Raw genomic sequence first — 6109 nt, forward strand, 5'->3', positions numbered from 1 at the left:
GACTGGCAGGAGGCCGGACGGCGCTCAGGGTCAGGTCTCAGCCTGCACTGAGGCCTTTTGCGATGGACGTGGCCAGTCCAGAACACAGGGGGCCACCACTCCCGAGTCAGGATGTGTCCCTCAGCCCCCACCCAGCTTGCCTTGCCTTTAGCGCAGGAGCACCAAGCCCCAAGCAGGCAGCTGCCAAGGGGGTGAAAGTGTGGGGAGAGGGTTTTGATGCCACCCAGGCTGCAGCAGCTGTCAGCCAGGACCCTCTTTGTGCTCAAAACCTCGTGGGTGACTCTGGAGGAGCCCCAGGGCCAGAGGGATGGATCTACCAGGCAGAGTTTATCCAGGCACTTGGGGGCCCACACCAAAGGGGTGCAGAGAAGAGCAGGCACAGCAGAGACTCTGGCTATTCTGGAAGAGGGAGAGTCCTCCTTCAAGGAGCGCTGGGCGGAGCTGACCCTGGAACATTAAAAACCAAGGAGGGGGCATCCTCAAAGGGGCGGGCCCCTCCCCACCCTGCCCCACTCTCCTCCTCCGCCGGGGCAGGACAGACCCCCTGGCTCTCCCAGGCCCACTCGCTGCCCCCTTCGCTCCCCCCTCAGAGGACAGCAGCATTTCACACCCAAACGACCTCAGGAGATGTTCCGAGAAACCTGCAAGGCAGGCCAGCCTCAGATGAGAGAGAAGGGCTCAGGCACGGAGTCAGAGCGACAGCCCACCATCTCCCACCTGGAGATGCTGCCACTGGGACGGAAGCTGCGCCTTCTGCACGCCAGGCAGATGTTCTGAGCCGCGTGGCAGAGTGAGTTTCCAAGGAAGGGGAGATGAGGACTGAAGGTATTTTGACCCCTGAGCAGTGGCACTGTGCCAGCTATTTCGTGCCAGGGGCCCACAAGCGTGAGGCTGAACCCCAGGAGCCTCACCCGTCCTCAGGACAGAGAAGCTCCCTGCAAGCCAGAGGACCCACGGAGGGGCAGCCTTCCTTCTGCCAGCCATCGGGCACCAACCCGCCACCTGTTCCAAGCCTGCCTTCCTGTCTCTCGTGGGGGCCTCAAGCTTCTGGCCCCCTCAAAATCCTTGCCCAGCTCACCCGGGTCTCATGCATGTTGCCCCAGGTGGCTGGCCGCCTCCTCTCTGCCCCAGGGCACCCCAGCCTCCACATCTGGGGCTAGAGGGCAGCGCCCACATGGTCACTCTCATAGAGGGGGTGTTGCTTCTCCAAGTGTGCCCCAGCTGTGCCCTCCGGAGTGGCCGAAAAATGCCAGCCCTGCCCCTTGGCACCGTCCCCTCCCACCTCACCCAGGCTGTCAACAGAGAGCTGGACCCTCCCACTCGCACACTGACAGAGGAGAACAGGCACGGGGTGGGGGCGCCCAGAAGGGACACCCTCTCCCCACCCCAAAGAACAAAGCACCCCGTGCCAGGGCGCCATGCCAGGACCCATGACAACAACACGCCTCCCAGCTGTCATGACAGGGCCTGGCCCAGACCACGAGCATGCGTGCCAACTGCCCGAGCAGGCCGGGGGGGGGGACACACAAGTGGCACAGCGCCCCCCCCCCAGCCAGGGGACCCCAAGGGCTTGACAGAGCTGGCTCTGAAGGAGCTGCCCCCCCCCACCAGGAGGCCACCCCGCCCCCGCCCGCCCCGCACGGGGCTGTCAGATTTCCCCCGGCCCCCGCCAGCCTCCCGCGCGGCCCGCCGCGCTCACCTTGAAGACCTCGGAGAAGAAGCCGGCGCCGATCTTCTCGCAGTAGAAGTCGTCGATGCGCGCCAGCGTGGAGACGGCGCTGCGCAGGGCCCGGTAGGAGGAGGGCCGCAGCCGCCCCCCGCCCGCCCAGCCGCCCCCCCCGCCCGCCGCCCCCTCGCCGCCCTCGCCCGCCTCGTCCAGCCGCAGCGAGAGCGCCGGCCGACGCGCCCCCGACGCCGCCGCCGCCTTCTCGCGCTCCATCGCCGGGGCCCCCTTCACATGGCGGGCGGGCGGGCGGGGGCAGCGGGGCGGGGCGCGCGGGCCAGCCCGGGCCGGGCGGGAGGAGCAGCGGGCCGGAGGGCGCCGGCGGGCGGGCAGCGAGGGCGGCGGCGGCGGCGGCGGCGGCGTCGGGGCTCCGGGCGCGGCGATCGCGGCTGGTCTGCGGCGGCCCCGGAGCGAGCGGAGGCACCGGCGGAGGCGGAGCCGCGGCGGCGCGGGCGGGGCCACCCTTAACTCCTCGCCTGCCGCCGCGCGGGCACGAGCCGCGCAGCCCCGACGGACCGGCCGCCCTGCAGCGCCCCGGACGGACGCGCCCCGCAGCGGCGGTGCCGGCGCGCTGCCTCTCCGCCTCCCCTCCCGCCTGACCCCCCGAAGACCGAGGGGGCCCGCCTGCGCCCCGCTTCCCACCGGCACCAGAGGAAGCGGGGCCAGAAGGAGCTGCCCCCCCCCCCGACGGCTGCGCGGGGAGGGAGGCGACGCCAAGGAAATGCGCCGCTGGGCTGCCGCCTCCGCCCTCTCTGGGGTAGACTGCGCAGGGACAGGGAGGCTCCTCTGCGCCACGCGGGGGTCGCGGCTCCCCTCGAGACCAGCGCCTCTTGCGTCTTCCCCGCGTCAGGGCCCGTGGGGAGTATCCCACCCCAGCCCCTCTCCTGCTCCCCCAGGCATTGTTAACATTTCAACCTTCTTATGCAGCGGTATGCACATATATTTTAAGGAATAAATGCACAATTCCTGCATTGCAGGGGGTTGGACTAAATGACCCTCAGCCGGGTCCCTTCCCACTATACAAGTCTCTGATTCTAAGTAAATGCATGTGCTGCGGGGTGGGGTGGAGCTGGAGCAGGGGAAGGAAGGAACCTTCTGAAGAATCCCTTTCCCTGAGATGCAGCGAGGCATATGGGCCAACTACTGGGGGCTGTGGGGGATTCGGCCCCCACAATAAAATATTTGAGATGGCTGGGCCCCCACAAAGTGGATGTGCATTCCCATTCACATGGTGTGTGCGCACATCAATGCCATGTGATCAGTTATGCAGGGTGGGGCTTACCTGGGCCCCCACAATATATATGTAATGGGCCCCGCCTGCTAGCCTGCTCCCTAAAATTGTATCTCACTTCAACAATTACTTTGATAAAATACATATTTTGTGATGTGCAAATGGCTTGAGATACCTATTAGGTCCATAAATTGCCATATAGCATATATTCAACACAAAAAACAGAGGCAATTTGTTGTTGACAAAGGACAGCTGGACATAGAAAGGGCCTCATTACCTTCAGGAGCTGAGGGCCTCATGAAACCTAAATCTGGCCCTGATGGGAAGCTGCCTTAGCAGAATCAGACCATTGGTCTACTTGCGCAGTGATGTCTACACTGGCTGGCAGCAATGCCTCTCTGGGAATCAAGACAGCAGCCTCTCACAGCCCCACCTGGAGATGCTGCCAAGCAGGTACTGCCCCTGGGACATTCTGCACCCAAAGCAGGTGCTCTACCTCTCAGCTATGGCCCTTCCCCAAACTTCCCCAAACTTCTGCAACTCACAGGTTGTCCAATCTAAATCCAATTTAAAGACAAGGAATCATAAAAGGGGGAGAGCGGGGGAGGCCCAGGGAGCAGAGAGGTGGCCTGGTGTCGACCCCACTGTGTTGAGCTGTACTGTATTTCTATTTAAATTACAGCAATTATTTCTCAATTGGTGCCTGTTGTTTGTTGTTGTTTAGTCGTTTAGTTGTGTCCGACTCTTCATGACCCCCTGGACCAGAGCACGCCAGGCACTCCTGTCTTCCACTGCCTCCCTCATGCTGGTAGATTCGAGAACACTGTCCAACCATCTTGTCGTCTGTCGTCCCCTTCTCCTTGTGCCCTCCATCTTTCCCAACATCAGGGTCTTTTCCAGGGAGTTTTCTCTTCTCATGTGGTGGCCAAAGTAATTTCGTGACTGCTGTCACCATCTGCAGTGATCATGGAGCCCAAGAAAGTAAAATCTCTCACTGCCTCCATTTCTCCCCCTTCTATTTGCCAGGAGGTGATGGGACCAGTGGCCATGATCTTCGTTTTTTTGATGTTGAGCTTCAGACCATATTTTGCGCTCTCCTCTTTCACCCTCATTAAAAGGTTCTTTAATTCCTCCTCACTTTCTGCCATCAAGGTTGTGTCATCTGCATATCTGAGGCTGTTGGTATTTCTTCTGGCAATCTTAATTCCGGCTAGGGATTCATCCAGCCCAGCCTTTCGCATGATGAATTCTGCATATAAGTTAAATAAGCAGGGAGACAATATACAGCCTTGCCGTACTCCTTTCCCAATTTTGAACAATTGGTGCCTATGCACATAAATATACATACACATTCCCTTATGTAGATAGGTGTCTCTCTTCCGGCCTGGAAAATACATTCCTAGAAAGGCCACGCAGTACAGGAGCCACGGGGGGGGGGCCATGCCCCCTTTGCTGCAGCCTCTCCCTTGGCAATGCCAGCCCCCTCCCCCCCCCCAGGCTCCTTCCAAGCCAAGGCCTGCCTGTTCCACCCCATTAAGCCGCAAGCGCTGGGACAGGGCTGCCTGTGGGAGATTTACGGCTGCCCTTCACCCACTGCTGACACTCGGCCATTTCGCCTGACAGAGGCAATTGTCCTCGTGGCCCAAGAGAAAGGTCTTCTCAGGCGCCGTAAAATGGCTTCAGCCTGGGCTTGGGGATGGGTGCTCTGCACCCAGCGAGGTGCGCTCTGCCCACGTCCCAGTCAGAGGCCTCACGCCCTGCGTCTTGTTCTCGGGTGCAAACCACACACAATGTCAGACACGGGGTTCAGGAGGCTGCTTCACGTGGCTCTAACTCTAACCCCAATCCTGTGGTACAAAGACAAAAACGGCAAAGTTTTTAGCTACTGCACACAATTGGCAAGGCTGCCTACTTGGAAAGGGTAAAGGTCAAGGGACCCCTGACCATTAGGTCCAGTCGCAGACAACTCTGGGGTTGATGGCGCTCATCTTGCTTTACTGGCCGAGGGAGGCGGGGTACAGCTTCCGGGTCATGTGGCCAGCATGACTAAGCCGCTTCTGGAGAACCAGAGCAGCGCACGGAAATGCCGTTGACCTTCTCGCCGGAGTGGTACCTATTTATCTACATGCACTTTGACGTGCTTTTGAACTGCTAGGTTGGCAGGAGCAGGGACTGAGCAACGGGAGCTCACCCCGTTGCGGGGATTCGAACTGCTGACCTTCTTATCGGCAAACCCAAGAGGCTCTGTGGTTTATGCCCAAATGGATAGAATTGCGTTTCTTGAAGGGTAAGCTCTTGCTGCAAGGGAAGAAGACCCTGTTGCAACTCTCCAACCAATGAGACCGCCCTTCTGTAAGCTCTGGCGGCGCAGCAGCTGCAAGAACATAAGGAGAGTCTGCTGGGTCCGGCCAGTCGCCCATCTAGTCCAGCCTCCTGTTCCCACAGTGGCCAACCAGATGCCCATTATGGGAAACCCACAAGTAGGAGTTGAGCCCAAGAGCAGCTTTCCAGCAACAGGGATTCAGAAGCTGGAGGCAGAGGAGAGCCATGCTGGCCAGGAGCCCTTGGGAGCCGTGGCAGAGCTCACCTGCCTGGGCTGCCCTGAGGAAGGGAGAGGCAGAGACCAGGACCGGAGTCAAAAGGAAGCTGGTGGGCAAACTCTGCAAAATAGCTTCCATTCCTTGAGGTCGAGGGAGGAGACCCTGCTTCAGAAACGCCAGCCTTGAAACATGTTGTTATAAATATAGGACAATATGCCCGACTCCTCCTCGGTGGTAGGAACAGGGAAGTGGCCAAAAATATCTGGGCTGAGAAGGAAGCAGATTGAAGAAGGAAGGAAATATTGCAACAGACGCAGCCCCAGATGCTCTGCAGGGAGATGGGGGCGCAAGTGGCTGGCTGGCTGCTTAGCAGCATCTTTGGCACTCAGCCGTGCGGGAGTCACACCGGGACCACCCAGGAGTTTCAGAAAAGGAAAGTTCTTTACCCCAGGCCTGCAACTGATGGCAGGGATGTCTGCGAGGGGATTAGCTGTGGTGCTGCGGGTGGCACTGTGCTCTAAACTACTGAGCCTCTTGGGCTTGCCAATCAGAAGGTCGGCGGTTTGAATCCCTGCGATGGAGTAAGCTCCCGTTGCTCTGTCCCAGCTCCTGCCA

The 6109-nt window shown here is 60.2% G+C and overlaps 1 protein-coding gene across 1 annotated transcript in view; it reads right to left on the reverse strand.

Moving 5' to 3' along the window:
- The window catches only part of TESK1 (testis associated actin remodelling kinase 1), a 28067-nt gene extending 26239 nt beyond the window's left edge, over positions 1-1828 (reverse strand). Inside the window, exon 1 of the mRNA XM_083575700.1 lies at positions 1700-1828. The gene's annotated coding sequence lies outside the window, so the exon portion shown is untranslated. The remainder of the gene's footprint in view (positions 1-1699) is intronic.
- Between the last annotated feature and the right edge of the window lie 4281 nt (positions 1829-6109).

This window comes from Podarcis filfolensis (genome assembly GCF_964270895.1).
Source record: "Podarcis filfolensis genome assembly, chromosome: 11".
NCBI lineage: Eukaryota > Metazoa > Chordata > Lepidosauria > Squamata > Lacertidae > Podarcis > Podarcis filfolensis.